An 18,902-nucleotide genomic window follows, 5' to 3' on the forward strand; every position below is an offset into this window, starting at 1 on the left:
CGCTGAAGCTGGCACTGCTTTTCTGGCTGAGTTGACCTAGAGGTGGTCCAGGCCAGGTGGCAATTGCAACTGGTATGTATGGCCAAGGATTGAACATGGGTTACTAAGATTGTAGCAGTAATCAATCCGCCACTGCTCTGCGTGCGCATGTGTATGCATGCGTGTGTCCAAACATACTGCGCACACCCGTGCCGCAATCTGCGCCCAGACAACCATAAACGTGGCATTGTTTGTGCCTGTGAACGATGCTCTTATTAACGCCAATGCTCGCTGTCCTCCCACAACGGGCTGACTTAGCAATCATCACACAAAACAAGTCACGCTACTCGTGTGCGGGTCCTGTGCTGCCATGGTTCAATTTACGAGCGTGCGCCGCGTGTCCAGCATACATCGGTGGCTCAGTGCCCGAGCCCGATTCTGCCGGTCGCAAAAAAATATTTGGAGGAGCGTTTAACAGTGCACTGCGATCACAACGTGCACACACACACACACAGGCACAATGATATTTCAAACGACAGCGTAAAACCCATCTGTCTATATCCTGTGACGTTTGTGCTATCGTGGGTGTGCATGCTGTCGTTTGATGTATATCCATCTTTTTTAAAGTGGCATGTGCTTATAATGTGTGCAAATAAAATGCCACGATTTAACAGAAATGCGCTCTTTGCAGGCAGGGCTGAACGAGGCTTTCTTTAACACATCACAGCATAAAGGCGAATATACTTTTTACGCATAACCAACACGCATACGCGACGTTTTAAAATAAAAAAAATTACCGCAGTTTCCCAATTGGGATCATCCTATTTGAAAGAAAAAAAAGGTCAAATTAATACCAGAGTCTCAAAAGAGAAAAACATAAATTGACATTGTCGCCTGTCTGTGTTTGTGTGTGCGCACGCAGGTGTATCTGTGCGTGCGTACGTGTTGGACACGTGCGTGTTGGACACGTGCGGGAGAAATCCACGTCGCCCACTCGCTCGCTCGCTCACCTGCTATTGAGTGAATGCCCAAGGCAGCACCGTCGGGGGAGAGGACAGCTCCAGCCACGTCTCCTGTGCTCCGAGAGCCGTGTGTGCAGCGCCCCTTCTTCTCTCCCCACACCGCATTGGCGATGCGTCTCACGACCACTCAGCACCCGGCCGACCCACGCGCGCGCGCACGCATTGGCTGTCTTCCTGCCCCCGGCTCGCACGAATCCACGCCCACCCAACTCCAGGCTGCCTCCACGCGATGCCCTTGCCCGTGTGTGCGCAACACCAAACACATAAACACAAAAGACAAAGATCCCCTTGTATAGCCTTAACAGACTGCTGGGGCAAGTGCTGTTCGCGAGCACCTATTAAGGTCGGCACGGCACACTAGGGGGGTGGATGACCAGCACCACGCCTGACCGCCTTTGTCTCCACGGTGGCGATGTTAATACACCGCACCAGGTACTCATTTTAGGCTGAGTCGACCTCTGTGAGGCTCAGGACTGGTTCGGATAATTGTCACTGGTGTTGAACTCGGGTCGTCGGATTCATAGTGTTGCGCTCTAACCCCTGTGCTACTGCTACATGCACATGCACCACACACAAAGACAAATATTCCCCGTATAGCCTTACCAGACTGTTGGGGCAAGTGTTGTTAGCGAGCACCTATGAAGGCCGGAACGGCACACGAGGGGGTTGGTGGCCAGCAACCACGCCCGGCCGCCTTTGTCTCCCTAGTGGCGATGTTTACGCACCACACCAGGTACTCAGTCGATGTAGGGGGGGCTCAGGACCGGTTTAGACAATCATCACTGGTATTGGCCGTGAGCGGGAATGGAACTCGGGTGGCCAGGTTCGTAGCGCAGCGCGCTAACCGCTACACTACCGCACCACACACATACACAGCTCTTGTCCAACACCACCCAACGTCGCCACTGCATGCATCACAGGTCAATTGTATGCACCAAATCACACAGATTTATATTTTTTGTCAAATAAAACCCATTGCCACCACACTCAGAGATGTCAGCCACACGCACGCTCACAAACATCGATCAAAAAAAGACCCACGCGTCACGTACGCCTGTCAAATGGTACTCACCACTGCGAGTTTCCGTGCACACATACAAATACCACATACACAGCTCGATCAAATACCATACGCCTACCAGGAACACTGCATGCATCATTACACACAGTCCCTTAAATCACCATTCACCACCACACAAAACATAATTTAACCACCAGTCATTACAAACACACACACATCTAAAAACCACCACCAATCACATATATCGGACACACAAAGACAAAGATCCCCCATATAGCTATGAATATATTGTTGGGTCAAATATTGCTAGGGAACACCTTTTAAAAACTACAAAGACAAAGATCCCCCATATAGCCTTAACAGACTGTAGGGGCAAGTGCTGTTAGCGAGCACCTATGAAGGCCGGAACGGTACCCGAGGGGGTGGGTGGCCAGCACCACGCCCGACCGCCTTTGTCTCCCCAGTGGCGATGTTTACACACCGCACCAGGTACTCATTTTAGGCTTAGTCGACCTAGGGGAGGCCCGAGACCGGTTCAGATAATCGTCACTGGTGTTGGCCGTGAGCGGGAATCGAACTCGGGTCGCCGGGTTCATAGCGCAGCGTGCTAACCGCTTCTGACCAAAGCCACTGCATGCACACTGCAGGCGAGCTGGCCCATGATACTCATCCACCTCCTGCATACGACCCCTCAATCAAAATTGAAAGAGCCCAAATCACGCAACAATTTTGGCTCTCATTCCGTGGTTCTTTCGCTGAATGATGGCCGTATTTGCGTAAAATTCGGCCCATTCCACAATTTTCAATTGAGCAGGGGCCTGATTATGCACTTCCATCATTCCGCCGCTCATCTATTCAGCAATTGTAGAATGGCCAACAGTGCGTGTGGCCATGACAGAGCCTAGCGATTGCGAAAACATAATGCCAACAGTGGAAACACTCCACCATCATGCAGAATCGCCTCAATCACGCCGTGAGAGCACGGCGTGTGTGGGAAGTACTCAGATGTCAGAGTGGCGTGTATCTCAGCCTCTAAATCAGCGGAAGCCTTCCGTAAATCACGTGACTTATATGTGACCCTCCCCCCACCCCGTCACCTGCGAAAACAGAGGCTCCTCACTGCAGTTCACTTCTGATTGCTCGTTCTTTCTCTCTCTCTCTTCACTCCCCCTCTCATCCCCAGCGCACTGGCCTTGGGTCATTCCTTCTCCCCCTCTGTCCCAGGATCCCTTCCCTGTCTCCCCGTAGTCTTGTCCTGGCGGCCCTTTCGTGCAACCGACTCTGCTCTCCGCTGCGTGGGGTGCGCCAGGGGTAAAGAGTTTGATTCCACCCTTTGGCACCTCCACTCCACAGTGCAGAGCAAAAAGCAATGGAATTGAGGGCACGCACAGGCAGAAAACAATGATGGTGATGAAGAAGATCACGATGAGCAAGATGAATGCAAAGATCATGATAACCATGTTGCAGATGATGGTGAAGATGATGATGACTAAGATGCTGATGGTGATAATGAGGATGATGTTATTATATTAATAACAATTAAGAAACTTATAAAAAATATTAATGCTGTTACCACTATTTCTGCGACTGTCGATGATGATGATTATTAAATACTGTATAACGATGATGCAGAAGAGGTAGTGTTCCCAGGAAATTATGATCATTGCCATCACTCTTATAATTTTCATAATCAGCCTTATCACTATTGTTATTATAGTTATCATAATTGTAAATGGCGTCGTCATAATTTGTTTTTCTTTATAATATAATTGTTAATTCAGACTAGGCCGTCAATGGCTTAGCACTACAATTCCTCGCCTCAGTGTATTAGCGCGTGTGTTTGTGTGTGTGTTCGTGTGTGTGTTCATGTGTGAGACATGGCCTGGCACAAGCGTCGTGGTGACGTCACCGCCACTTAGTGGCGAATGGAGGTTGTTGTTGTTGTTGACATTAAAAGCCACAAATCCAGGAAAACTTCCTGGATGTGCACCTCTGCTCTAGCAGCCGAAAATAAAAGCATCGACACTTGCTGGACGGAATCGTGGGCGGCTATGAAAGTGGAAAACATAAGTAATATTTAAAAATACTTTTTTAAAACACGCTTTAATGAAATGTACCGAACTCGTAATTCCAGAACTCCACGACTCCAGGAAGTGGCCCCGAAGCTTGCCATAACGTAAGCGGCCGTGGTGATTTACAGCCAATGCCAGTTGAGCGTGGACAATTATACCCAAGCCGAAACATAACATATAAAAAAGAATGTTTAAAAATATGTTTTTATTTTTTTTGATAGAGTATAGTATTGTCATCAGTATGACATAAGTATACCAAGTTTGCAGTCGATACCGCTTTGGGAAGTGGGTTTAAATTGAGTTACAAGATTTGAGGATACGACAACAACAACAGAGTGAGTTAATAAAAAGCGTGTAATAAAAATATCGTTTAATTTGTTTAAATGATAGAATATAGTATTGTCATCAGTATAGCATAAGTATACCAACTTTCCAGTCGATACCACATTGGGAAGTGGGTTAAAATTGAGTTACAAGATTTGAGGATACGACAACAACAACAAGAACAGATGGAGTGAGTTAAATAAAAGCGTTGTAATAGAAAATACTCATCGAGGACCCGACAGTGGAAGCACCGGGGTCTGCTCTGCCACGATCACCCGAGACCTCGCAAAACGTCGCTCGAATGCAACGCGCGAGAGATTGCGCGTTGCACCTTCCACAAATGGAGGCTCAAAGAATCGCCAAACTGCTGCGACTGTGGTGAAGTCCAAACCGTCAAACGCATCACCAACCAAATGTGCCATCCATGCAGCATCCTGGCAGTGCCGCTGCGATCCATACATCGTCTATTGCTGGCTGCTAGGATAGGTGTAAAAAAATTACGTTACATTCCATTATAAAACATTTCAACACTGTTGCTGCTTGTCTGTCCTGAAGAAGAAACCGATGTTACACATCATGACAGCACCCAGTTCGCTTTCGGAATGGCATTAGTTAAAATCCCGAGCTGAGGTAAACTCAGTCCATCATACCCCCAGGGCTGTAGAAAGTCAACAGCAATTATTGTATTAAACTAAAACGAAACTAAACCAGGTAAGGCCCACTGAGACGTAGAGCTCTTTTTCAGAAGTGACCTGGTCGCAAATGATAACTCAACGAGGAGTGGCTTATCACGTGGACATGTATCGCAGCCAAATACTGTAAACGCGTGATGTTGATTCTTAACGTGGAGGGAAGACCCGGAGAAAAACCCATGCGATAATGGGGAGAACAGCCAAACTTCAAATGTACAGTCGTCAGGGTCGAGATCGAACCAACGACCTCCTGTATACCAAGTGAGGTAGTTAACATCTCACCACCTTGGCTGCATCCCTACCATGAGAGACAGGTTCCCACCATAAAAGGTAGTGGTGCAGCCCTGCAATTGCTTGCTCACTCAACTGCTGGTGGAAGGGCTTCCACTAGAGGGAGCTCTAAAGAACCCCCTATAGAGGCGAATTTGGCCTTCTCTTTCACACTGGAAGACGTGGGAGCACTCACGGTTTACCCCACCACACGTGACTTTCCAGACGACTAATCGTGGTGTTACCAATTTATACTGCTGGGTGCACGGAGCCAGGGGATTTCACAAATCCACACCGTTGCTCTCAACTCGTGATATCTCGAATTCGAGTCCGGTGTGCTCACCGTTACAGCAAGGGCAGCATCCCCCGGTGGTGGAAATTTCACATTTTCCATGTGGTTCAGGGAGGCCAAAATTGAGATAAACACCATCCGCAAAGCTCATTGGAGCAAGGAGACACTCCGAGTTTGATTACAACGAGCGGGGAAATGTTCCTCCACACCACGACGTTACCAAAAGGGACACTCAGTGAAGGCACGGCCTCTGGACCCGTTTAAATCGGGGCCGAGTGTTCAAATTACCATTGACGCAAGGAAAACTCGATGGCGGTGAATGGCAGGGGCCCTTCCCTTGGGTGCTCAGGGATATTGACAACAGCTGGCGAGCGGCGATATTTCCAGGTGAGATTTGCCTCTCATTAAATACTCAACACAATGGTCTTGCAGGTCTCTTGTCACTTCATGCAGGCCACACCGTCGGCTTAAATAAGTGAACACCCTCGATCCAACGGGAATTTCCCATCAGGCGGAAAATGAATGCGCTCAGGCCGGGACATAATAGTATATTAAGGTTGAGGTACTTACACTGTCTAAAATTGCAAGAAAATGTTTGGAATGTTAATACCACAGGAAGATAAATAGACTGCTTTGCATATATATATGGAGCAGCAGGAAACTCATCTCAGGATGACAATAAGGTGAAATAAAGGTCTACTCCAGAATAAATAAGAATAGAAGGTTGTTATGACAACGAAGAAGCCTACTTTAATACACAGTATATTTAGGCGTCCAATATAAGTTTGAAACTCAGTGAACGAAAACAAAAGACAAGAAGTTTAGGTTAAGCGTGCCATTACAGCTCTCTTTGTGAGGTCGCTTCAACACCACTGCTTAACATTTTTATTCATTGTCACCACAGCCGATGATGCTATCTTCCAGCATAACTTTGCAGTTTAAATGCATATCTTTCGTGAACATTTGAAGTGCGATGCACGTTCAAATTTAAATATTTACTCCTCAAAGATCTGACGCCAACTAATGCATCTCCTCATCCTGTAATCATCTGAGAGCCGACGGTGGTTCTAATGAGGCCACATTTCCGTGGGTGTAGAAGTTTGCAAATGCAATGGACAAATACACAGGGTGCTCCAGATGTCTTGTGACTCCGATTAAATCCCCTAAAACTTCATGTTTTTTTTAAAGTAAAGTTTATTAATATGCAAAGGGGAACAAAGTTCGGTGTCAATTAATTGGCAGTCACAAAACATCTTAACCAGCCTGTACATTTAAATATATAGAACGGTGGCAGAGGGGTTATAATACTGTACAGAAAAACCTGTCCACCTGAGTTGGATTACTTGCCACGGCTCACATCAGTGATGAGTGATGTCTTAACAGGTCCTGCTCCCCCTTCCCCCTCCCACATCACCAACCCATACTGACCCGTTTGGTGAGGTATGGTCAGACAAGCACATCCGACTTGGCATGGGGAAGCCTTCGTTCAGGAGTGGATTTTGAAAACGGCCGTGAGTTATATAATGAGCATCTTCATCCGTGCTTCAGCCAGAGTCGGACCCATACTCTTAGGTTTTTTCGGTAAAGTCACGTAGGTAAAAAATTAAAATAAATTAAATCATGACGTTTCGGGCGCAACACAAGCGTCCTTCTTCAGAAGAAGGACGGTCCAACTGTGATTCTAGATTAGAAGTTTTCGTGACTGCAAGGATTCATACTCTTTGTTTCTTTCGGTAAAGTCACGCAATTTATTTTAATTTTTTACCTACGTGACTTTACCGAAAAAAACAAAGAGTATGAATACTTGAAGTCACGAAAACTTAAAATCTAGAATCACAGTTGGACCGTACAAAATCCCATCTGAAAGGACAGCCAGAACAAGACAATATTAGGAAGCCACTGGAGCCCTGTTCTTTTAAATCTAGATTAAAAACGAATTTCTTTAGAACTGTATTTTTGGTGTGTTTAGTTTATTGCCCTTCCTCCACGCCTCTGATTCGCGCGGTTGGCTGACTACGGTGGAAAAGAAGTTCAACATACATACATACATAGAGCTCCTGCACGCAAGATGATCTCATCACTCCATCTCCACAGTGGACGTGCTTTCGAGTGTGTTTCCTCTTTTCCAGTCCATTATTAGTCTTCACCAACGCCAATTGCCCCTTCTAGAGACGTGTGCTCTCCAAGCCCACCTACTTTTATTAACAGACAATAATGTCTCTAATTTGCATTGGTTCCCAGATCCATTTGTTACTATTGCTGTCTCTCAGTTTTGCATCCTAGCATGCACTTCCCTCATGCTTCCTTGTGCACTTTTCAGCTCTTTTCCCTTTGTCAATGTCTCAGATCCATATATCAGAGCAGCGGTAACATTGGTGTCGCGTGCTGTAACTCGGTGTCTTACGGCATAGAAGTTTGGAAGTTTACCACAAGATCTGGTCCCCTTTCACAAATAACTGGCTGCATCTCTACCATGAATGTATCCCTTTCATATTATTAGAAAGTAAACTAAACATTTTTTTACTTTTTTTCTAGCTAAGGCCCACTGAGCTATATCGCTCTCTTTCAGAAGCGACCTGGCCACAAATGATCGCTCAACGAAGTAGTTTATCACATGGACATTTATAGCAGCCAAATGCTCTGAATGCACGTATTTAAATGTAGAGGGAAAAACCGGCAGACTCGGAGAAAAATCAGCGTGAGCGCAAACTACAAATATACAGGCATCAGAGTCGGGATCGAACCGACGACCTCCTGTGTACATGGCGAGATAGTTAACATCTCGCAACTGCACGGCGCGCCAGAGACAAACAAACAGCCAGATAAAAGCAATATACGTTTCTCCAAGGGACTGCCCAACCCCCTCCACTCTACATCTCCTCCCCCCACCACTTATCCGACACTCATGAGATAATTATTGACAGGACACGTAAGAATGTTTTCAATCATGAACCATTCATCCACTTTGTATATGTGCTTTTATTTCAACCATTGTTCATCCTGCCATTACAGTTATAAATATAGTTTAAAAAAAAAACATCTAACTCTCATCCACCGCCTCTGATTTTCATCATTTTTATCCCAATCCGCCTTCAAAAACTGCATGCCCTAGCTATACATACTCTAATGTGCTTTCCAGTTGTGTCACATCAACGGATGTTTTCAACCGTTGTGCTCTCTCCTGAAACACGAGTCGTTAGCGTCGTTAGAATCTTGTTTCAGGAAGTTAAATAAGTAATTATTAGAATTCCATTGGTTGTTATAATGACTATGTCATCATAACATCCTAGATGGTTAATATTTTATCCAATTATTTTCATGGCTTTCACGAATCCAATTTTTTTTAAAGATCTCCTCCAATGTCGCTGTGGGTGTGTTTCCTTGCGTATAAATTGGAACTTACTACTTTATAATAAATAAAATGTAACAATGAAGTAAAAAGATAAATGTTAGCAGTCAAAATATTAACAATGCATTGATAACACGAATGAACTGTAAACAACATGAACTCTCTTGAATATAATTGTTAATTCATATGCTCGTCATTATATTTATCATTACATGTTTAATGGTGCTATTTGGTCACGCTCACAAGCTTTTGTTGGTATATTTTTTTTAAGTAAAAAAATTTGTATTCCACATCCTTCCTCGCATCATACATTTACGGGAATAGAGTCACATTCGGACGTTCCGGGCGGTAGATCCAGGCACATCGACAGTATGTATGTATGAATGTATGTTGAACTAAGCAGACATGCGGGGGGCGGAAGAACAACAAACTAAACACAAAAAGTAGTTCGAAAAAAATGGGTTTTCAATTTATGCTTTAAAGTGCATAGCTCCCAGTGGTTTCCTAATGGGAAGAACGTTCCAGACGGCCGCAGAAACGCATCTGAAAGCGCGCGATGCAGTGACAATCTTCGTTTGATGGCCAGCCAAAAAGCGTTGCAGCGAGGATGACCGGAGTTCATGTGATGGTTTATGCTCCTTGTTGTGGTTCATTTGTGGCAATCATTTTATGTCTAATGAGCGCGACCTTATAATGTAGGTATCAGGCGCAAGTCCCACACTTGACTCTTCAGGCGGGTGGAGGGGGGGGGATTTTCTTTGGGGGGGGGGGGGTGGAGGAGGAGAGGTTGGTTGGTCATTACCGTTCCTGGGTACAGGTGTGTAAGACTGATATCACTATGTAACACGATTTTTGTTTCTGGGTAGTAAGTGTTATTTTCTAATTGCTTATGCCTCAAAAGTACAGAAAATGGCTATTATTCACCACAAACTTTGCTTTTGTGACCAGGACTTTATGTGAAGGAATGACACAAATGCACACCACGTTTTCTCATTCAAAATAGGTAAATTTCAAAATATCACTTTCCATCGATGTTAGCTGCGGTGGGCAATTGAACGCAGTGTGCTAACCACTGCGCCACCACTCCCACCCCCTTTCACCATCGGTGCGTGTTATTTGAAACCGTCAGCTTGTTCAACACAACCCTCACAAGCGGTTTTTTTTTCTTTTTGTGAGAATTCCTGTCATGTGGAATAATTCTTAGCACTATCAAATCTGACACTCTTTCAACTCCTATCAAGACACTGCTTATTGAACAGTGAAAACAAGCAAAGTGGTCCAGGCTCAAATGAGAGTTCGATTAAGCTCTTCTCCTGTTTGTATTATTGAGTGGTAGCCATTCCACATTCCTATGGCGGGGGTGAGTCACTCCATAAAGAAAACCACTGTCGACTTTCCAGAAAGTGGCGTTCATTTTCTCGCCCTGGAGTGATGAATGCATGAGTAAGCTCAACGTCGGGATTTGAACTCAAAATCTTCTGATAGCGACACGCACATTCTCACATTTGCACTGGCCAGGTAAAGATGCACTGCTGCGATTACTTGCCCACACGACTACTGATTGTAAGAGCCCCCACTAGAAGGATCTCCATAGAGGCCCTCAATAAAATATTTGGCCTACTCTTCTATGCTGGCCAGGTTCCATACAAAACCTGCCGATCGACTGCTCAATACGGAACCTTCCTGATCAACTCTGGTGTACCCCATTTATACTGCTGTGCGGACACAGGCAGAATGATTTGAGAAACGTGCCCCATTGTTTCATGGTGACGTGCCAGAAGGTCAACTCAAACCAGCGACCTCTCGGTTGCAAGTGCACTTTTCTAACCATTATACCACGTCGGTAGCACCAACTAGAGGTGGCTTCAATTGAATATGTGTATATCCAGTTGGTAAAAGTATGTATTATTTATCTCCAGGAAAGCCTCACCAAGTCTCAAGGCTCTTTTCAATGAGAGCTCTGCTTGGGAAGTTTGGACAATAGCTTGTTGAGGTTTTTGTATAGGAGGAAATGGAAATGCTTCGAGAGAGAGAGAGAAAAAAATTAACCCGTAAAAACAAAGTTTTTCACTATAAATCCTTTATATGCGTGTTCAATGGGCCACAACCCAGCCCACATTGGTCTTTGAAACGGGCGGCTAGAGTCCTCTGGCTTGAGATGGCTGCCACCTATGGGTCAGGTGATTGCCTGCCACCATTAAGCAATTGGTAATTAAATATAAGTGAACTTAATATAAAGGATTTAAAAAAACACCAAATATATGTAGAGGTTAACCTAAATAATCCACACTACTCCCAGCAACCTATTTGCTGCACTTCCTCCGAAGGATTACTTTACGCTGCAGCTGAGTTTTTTATGGAGTTCACGTGATTCACAAACCCGATTTCCAAACTACGACACAACAGCCTGTGGCCACCAAACTCGCTAATCCATTATAGATGCTTGCATTGACGTTTTTCACCATAAAATAACTTAAATCACACGTAGTTAATGTGCACAAGATTGCATGTTGATTCGTTTTTTGTTAAACATTTGGGGATTTTCAGAAGTGGTAATTTAGCATATTTATAATATCACGTCGTCTTCTTTCTCGATGTTTTCCTGATTGTCTTGTGTGGTTCTTGTTATGAAATAAATAATGCATTTAAAACTCTCGCATAGCAGAGCCGCCCTCTGTGTTAAGGAATGGCCCATGGAAGTAGATATCAATGAACAACTTCTGATATCTCTGCAAAAGTGATTTCTGTTCAACACAATTGTGTGCAAGACTCTCCTTCCCGCCCTGCTACATAGTAATATTTTCTGGATGACATTCAATCGATATTTTAAATTCCAGAACTGGAATTTATCCAAATTTAGTGCAGAACCGAATTTAATGTCATTTTTTGTGCGTGCATTGGTGATTGAGCTGGAACAATAAACTTACCACCCTTGACAGCCCAGTTTAATCACAGGCATCTATTGGGATTCAAACCCAGGCTTTCAGCAGTGCCAGCTCTGATAATAATATTTTAATAGCCCCATTAAAGGCGAAAATTGTAATTAAACAGCTACCCTGATGTAAATTTAAAACATCACCCCAGGTCCCGGGTATTTTCCCAAGATAACTCTGCATTGATTGCTTGTATTATCATTTCAATCTCAATCGAGTACTATTGCAAAACCTAACGTAATGAATTCTCTTTAAAGCCGCACGTTCCCAATTTGCCAACTGCTGTCGCCCACATTAAGGTGCCCTTGTGTGCTATTTAATGGAATGCCGTGTGGTGTGGAGCCAGTGGACTAGTGGGCTGTCAAGTTGGCGAGCGTGCGTTAATTCCCCGGTGCCAGCATGCCATACCATCTTAGGTATGCCTGTGTTCATACTGGCTCATGTGTTGATATGATTTATTGAATTAAGTAATCTTCTTGCATTAGTCCGAGTGAAGGCCAAGGATACGCGGTATCCCTTTCACAAGAAGCTTCAGTAACTAACGTTGATTTAAGTAAACTTGTTTTTGTGATAACAAAGTACGGTATATCCAGAAAAAAGGTATCAGCCATCATTTAAGAATATAAATATACAGCAGCTTGAGATATGTAGATAAAACTACACACGCACGCATCCACACACATTTGGTAGTATGAAGATTTTATCTTGTGTATCCTCTCTCTAAACTCCCTCACGTATGCTATGCTGTTAGTGATAAAGATCATATCAAATAAAAAAAGGTTCCAGGTGTTTCCAGTGGCAGATCCAGAGAGAGGGCAGTTGGGATGGGGGCGATCCTTCACTCTAGAGACTCTAACATTTGCATTTTGTTCATATATATACCAGCGAAAATACATTGGATGTGTTTTATTTTATATCAATGTAGGGCCCTTTTTAAAAATCCTAACCTTTTGGGACCACCCATCCGCCGCTTGGGAAATTTTTTAAATCTGTCTCTGGGTGGGTGTGTTCTAACGTTTTTATCGGGTGCGTTCCGAGTTCAAAAAGTGTGCAAAAAATGTTTGCACAATTTTTCTAAATAACCCATGCGCGAAACATTACACTTATCCGGAAATATGTTCCATAATGAATCAACAACGTATATACGAAACGCATCGAGTGACATGTTATAGTGGGAGATTCCTGTACTCTAATGATATATTACCGTAAATTTTTGTAATCTGAAAAATGAAGAATGTAGGGCAAAGGTGACCGAGGGGACACAAATGTGACCGAGGGGACACAGTTTAGAGAGAGGATACACAAGATAAAATCTTCATACTACCAAGTGTGCGTGGATGTGTGCGTGTGTAGTGTTATCTAAATATCTCAAGCTGTTGTATATTTATATTCTTAAATGATGGCTGATACCTTTTTTCTGGATATACCGTACCCTCGGTCACCTTTGCAAGAATATAATATACCATTGTATATTAGTTTACACAAGAAGGATAATTAGTCAAAGTGTCAGAACCAAATAAGCTGACATCCATATATATGATCATTGACAAAATCACCCTGAATAGATACAATCTCATCAGATCTCAGAACCTAAGGGGGTTAAGCCTGGTTATTACATGTGTAGTGAGTCACTTCTGAGACACTATTTTAGGAGGTAACGTTTATTCTACACTATATATCTTACACACTGTTCACACACGGGATAACTAATTACGGGTCAGAGCAGCTAACAAGCTGTCTGACCCACGACGCCGGAGACGAAGACGTACCACCTCGGGTTCCATTCCACCTGTAGACAGCCCTGATTCAGCCTCGGGGCTTCCCTTTTATGCCCCTCAGCATGGCCTGGCTCCGCCCTCGGCCACGCCCCCTTCTAGAACCTTCCAGGAGGTCCTGGGCCGACCTCCACGTGCCACCTGCCCGGGTCTGCCCTTAACTACGCCCCCTCCTGGAACCCCTCAGAAGGTCCTGGGCCATGCTCCCCGTGTCCCCTCGATCACCTTTGCCCAACATCCTTCACCTCGGCCCATCACGTGCTTTGCCAGCCAGCCGGGTGACGTGCCCCACATGCCCCTCTCCGCTAGCAGCCAGCACCACGCCCCCTAGTGACCCACTACGTGGCATTACCTATTGTGCTGGCGGGATAGCTGCTATACCATACTCTGTAGGACTCATATGCCCATCTCTGCCACCAGCCAGCACCACGCACGCTAGCGACCCACTACGTGGTATTACATGCTGTGCTGGCTGCAACACCCATATTGTACCCAGCGCCATGCGCCGTAGTGATCCATCACTACACATGGATGGGAGACTAAAGTATTGGGAATACTAAGTGTTATGGGTTTGGGCTGTTCAGTGGCTAGGAGAGGGGAGCACAGCGAATAATTGTTGAATCTATCTGTGTGGAGCTTGAGTGTTACTCGTTCGTGTGCATGGCTTTTGTCTGAGTACTCTGCATTTCCCCACATGCCAAACACCCATAACACTGCACTGACCAATCATGCTCATCTTAAAAACATTTTCGGACATCGCTGTTAGCAGTCAGGCTTTTGTGGGTAAACCAAGGTTGTTCATGTGAATACATGATTATTATGAAAGAACACGTTTTCATGGATACTTTTGGACTTGTTTGGAATGGTAGGCCAAACACCCTCTCTCTGGAGGTCTCCAGTGGAGGTTCTCCTGCCAAAACTGATGTGAGCAAGCACTTGCAGGACTGCACCTTTATATTTCACCTTTTTACTGAACATGAAAGTCATAAGTGGCACACGAATGATGTTAATGGATGATGATGTTATTCCAACAACATTTTTTTCCACAAGCGCTGTGCTGCCACTTGCACACAAAACATGTCTAAGTTTTAAAATTAAAACTTGTAAACAATGGGGCACAGTCTATTGAAAAAATCCACAATACTTGTTGTGCTCTTGCACAAACCCAGGACATGATGAACTTGTTGGGAAGGACTTCTACAAAGAACCACGTGCTTGTTTGCAACCCTTAATTGCACGAAACATAATGATGTTCCTTTTGTTTGCCTCTCGTAAACAAGCGCAGTCAGTGAACCCTTGAAAATGGGAAATAATAAACGAACTTGTGACTTGGCCCTTGCACGGTAAAAAGTGACAGTGGCCGAGATGCCACTGGTTGGCATTCGCACAGAAACACGGTCCATCCATCAATTGCCATGTTTCGAGTGTTCAAGCGTATTTTGTTGATCTAGGTGAGAACGTCAAGAGACCAGGATAGTCTAATTCGCAAGCGTGGCCTGGGTCCCCAAATCGAGAGAAGCAAAAATAAACAAAATTAAGTAGAGCAACGAAGCAAATAGAAAGCAGTGCAAAAACAACCGTGTCACACCGGAAATCCAAAACACTGCAAAACATACGAATGGATGCCAATTTATAAATTGTCTGCAGCGCAAGTCAGCAAGTGCCAGTGGCCACTTTTGGGCCATAGCTGTTGGAAATGGTGTAACAATCGTTAAACTCTATTATTAATTTCATTTACCAATATATTTTACTGGGAAAATCCCTTCAATTGGCGCATCAAGGTTGTCCAGTGTGTCGAGTTCCACGTACGATGCAAACACGTACTGATATACATCCAAACATTTTTAATTCTACAACTTACACAGAACACATTTATGTAATGTCAAAATGTCAAATGTGTTCATGCAGTGTAAAGAACAGGGACAAGACAGCTAAAGTAGCGCATATGAGTATCACACCATGGGCACACACATGAGTAGGTGGTCCACATTGTTGAGTCATAGAGAATGTTACTATTATTTTGGTGACATAATTTTTCTCAAAATTATGCAATATTAATATCACAATATGACAATTATTGCGATATCAGTCTCCCATAACTTTGCAATTTTGTTTTCATTATGACTTTACTGACTTTGTTCTTTGCTGTACTTATAGTACAGGATCAATATAAATGCAACTGCCGCTTACTCAACAAAAGCTTACCATCAGCCTTCTAATAATTGCAACTTTACAATCTGTAATGCCTACAATGCATGTGCTGTCAGTTACACAATGCAGTACCTAATTGAGTACCGGAGTTATAAGTGCTATGAAAAGTGATGTCGTATGAGCATGGAGCACTAATTTCCTGTACTCCAGAAAATGTTTTGTTAATCACAAATTGAATTGGTAATTAATGTCGCTATTTATGTACAAACCAGCTTTTTTGCCCGCCCAAGGACGGGTGCATATGGCAGTAAATCTGAAATATTCAATAGAAAAATTGTTCAGCTCATGATGATTATTAATGAGGGAGGGGGGGGGGAATTACCCCATGTGGAATGACGTCACCCGCTAATGGTTATTGTGGAGGGGTGCGGCATGTGGAGTGCGCGACCTTCTTGTGCGTTAATGTAAATTCCCACGCAGGCATGAATATTAATAAAGGGGGGGGGGAGGGGGGCTATTTTGCAGTGACGTCACGCATGGATGTAGCACTGTGCTGCGTAGATGTATTTTTTACTGTCACGTTCTGTAAAGAAACGTCATACTGGTAGGAACCTCCTGGTCACACCAGCCCACAAGGGCTGGGTGGGGAGGGTGGGACTGGGTGGGGGGTGGGAGGGGTGGGGCTGGATGGGGAGGGGCTGGTCACCCCGTGGTGCCCTTATAAAACTCAACGTTTAACCTACTCACGCCGGCTTGTGCCCGCCCTCACAGTCGGGCATATTTGCGGAATACACCACGCCGCCGTTGACCTTGGCCATTGATCGAGCAAACCAACGTTCCTACCAGCTCCCTCCGCAGGAAAGTGTTATTTGAAGCGACTTTTTGTAATACATTATTTAATTCAGCTCGACCTTCCTCTGCGTTAGTGTCAAAATCCACCCACTCGTGAATATTAATGAGGGAGGGGTGGGCCTCATGTGGAGTGACGTCCATCATCTTGTCACAGTGTGTAAAATAAGTACTATTTTGTAGGAAATTTTACTAAATATTGTCCTACCGCTATTCCCTAACACTGCGGCAAAGTTAATAAAAACATGTATCTGTGTTGCGTGTCTGTGCTTGTGCTATGAAGTTTGTTGCTGTTCATAGATCACCAATGAATACATATGTTGGTATGAGATTTCACGGGGTTAACCAACTTCTAAAATGACCACAAAGATCATTTGCAACCTCTGTAATATACGTCAGTTGGGAGATTAACAATTCTTGGTCACGAATGACGTGCTTTTCATAATAGTTGAGGTTGTCAGGCCTGCGGTGGGTTTGTTACGAACAGCAATGTCATAATCATGTGATGACAATGGTCATGGGATGCACTTCTTGCTCCTAACAATGTCATAATAATATTGGCATGAAGATAAACATGGTTTTTACTTTGCATCTTACAGTTAGATGGAATGATAGGGCTGGGAAAGGGAGAGTGGGGAACAGGAGAAGAGAGTCAATCTTTAGGGAACTGAACCATGGACTCTGACATGCACGGTCTGCTGGTAATAATCACAAATAGCCATCAAAACTACCGAACCATGGACTCTCATGTGGATACTGTTATAATAATAATTACTGCTTTTACCTATTTGTATCATTTATTGCTTTACTGACCAATTGATCCCTTGCAGAAATCAAATTGTGCAAAACTAAACAAGAATATATATATTAAATCACCGTTTATATTGTGCGGTAGGGTGGTACATTGGTAACAATTGTGCCTCACTTTAAGAAGCACCTGGGTTCGATTCCCGAGTGGGGTGAATGTCTGTGTGGAGTTTGTATGTCCTCACCCTGGTTTACACGAGCTTTTTGCTGGTTTTCTGCTTTCCTTCCAAAGCTAACTCCCCCCCCCCTCCAAACACAAAATGTAACTCATAATATCTGACAAACATCGCCGCCCCTTACTGCGAAAACTTAACAGGAACGTCGTGAAAAGGAGGCTCGTTGAGGCTTTCCAGAGTAAACAATGTGGATAGACACTCATCGCTACCTAAGCAATAAGGGGCAGTGGAATAACATTCATTCTATGTTACTTCTTTGTTCCCATGTTACCACTCTGTGCCTTTACAAACCCGCAATACCCAGGATGGAGAAGTATGGTCAATTTGCTCCTTCGAGTTGTATGGTATGGTGAGGCTCCCGACCAACAGGCGAATTGCCAAAGGGCTGTAAATACATATGTACATCACCACCACCACAAGTAAAACACTTTAACGTTACCTTGGTCACAGAAACATTATCTAACGGGAAGCCCCAAATTTCCCCGTCGACAAATCCAGCATGTTTAATTGCCTTGTGGGTCAGTCACGATTGAAGGCAAGGCAGCTTTGTAAAGAGCTGTGCTTCAAAAAGACTCCAATGTCTCTCCAAGCACGTCTGCCCCACCCTCCCCACCAATTCTCTTGCGAGAAATTAAGAGCAGCTTGTGGTTCGTGCTGTCGGGGGTAATAGCCATGCCATGAGACAAAGTTAAGACAGAATCAACAACCTTTACTCATCGAGTTGCAATTGCTTTGTTAGTTCCCTATATTCAAACCTTGATTTCACGTGCACTCAGATTTAACAGACTCTGGGCATTTCCTGATAATATAATTGCTCAAAGACACGCACACCACACGTAAAATAACATTTTACTTTCTTCTGCCACACCCAGCTCAAAGGATATAAAATTTTATAATTGTTGACATGTGTGCAGAAGTTAGCAGGGCAGATTCCAGATATAGGCACTGGAGTGGCACCCTAGAAGTAGTGATCAAGATAAAGGACACATAGAGCCAGATCATGGAATTGCTTTAAGAGCAGCACTTGGAGGTGGTGCGCGAGCTGAGGAATTTGTCAGGAAGAATCGATTATCTTTACTTCAAACACACACACACCAGAGTTTGTCCAAGGCTAAGCAATAATAATGTATACACTTTTAAATCATCTAGATTGAAAACACATTTTTTTTAAACTGCATTCTGTGTTTAGT

At 44.1% G+C, this 18,902-nt stretch overlaps 1 protein-coding gene across 8 annotated transcripts in view; it reads right to left on the reverse strand.

The window, feature by feature from the left end:
* Positions 1-1,090, reverse strand: part of LOC144934742 (neuronal cell adhesion molecule-like) — a 262,783-nt gene extending 261,693 nt beyond the window's left edge. For all 8 annotated transcript variants that reach the window (XM_078860837.1, XM_078860845.1, XM_078860840.1 and 5 more), the window contains exon 1: positions 990-1,090. The gene's annotated coding sequence lies outside the window, so the exon portion shown is untranslated. The remainder of the gene's footprint in view (positions 1-989) is intronic.
* Between the last annotated feature and the right edge of the window lie 17,812 nt (positions 1,091-18,902).

Source organism: Lampetra fluviatilis, chromosome 11 (assembly GCF_964198595.1).
Source record: "Lampetra fluviatilis chromosome 11, kcLamFluv1.1, whole genome shotgun sequence".
In the NCBI taxonomy this organism is placed as follows: Eukaryota; Metazoa; Chordata; class Hyperoartia; order Petromyzontiformes; family Petromyzontidae; genus Lampetra; species Lampetra fluviatilis.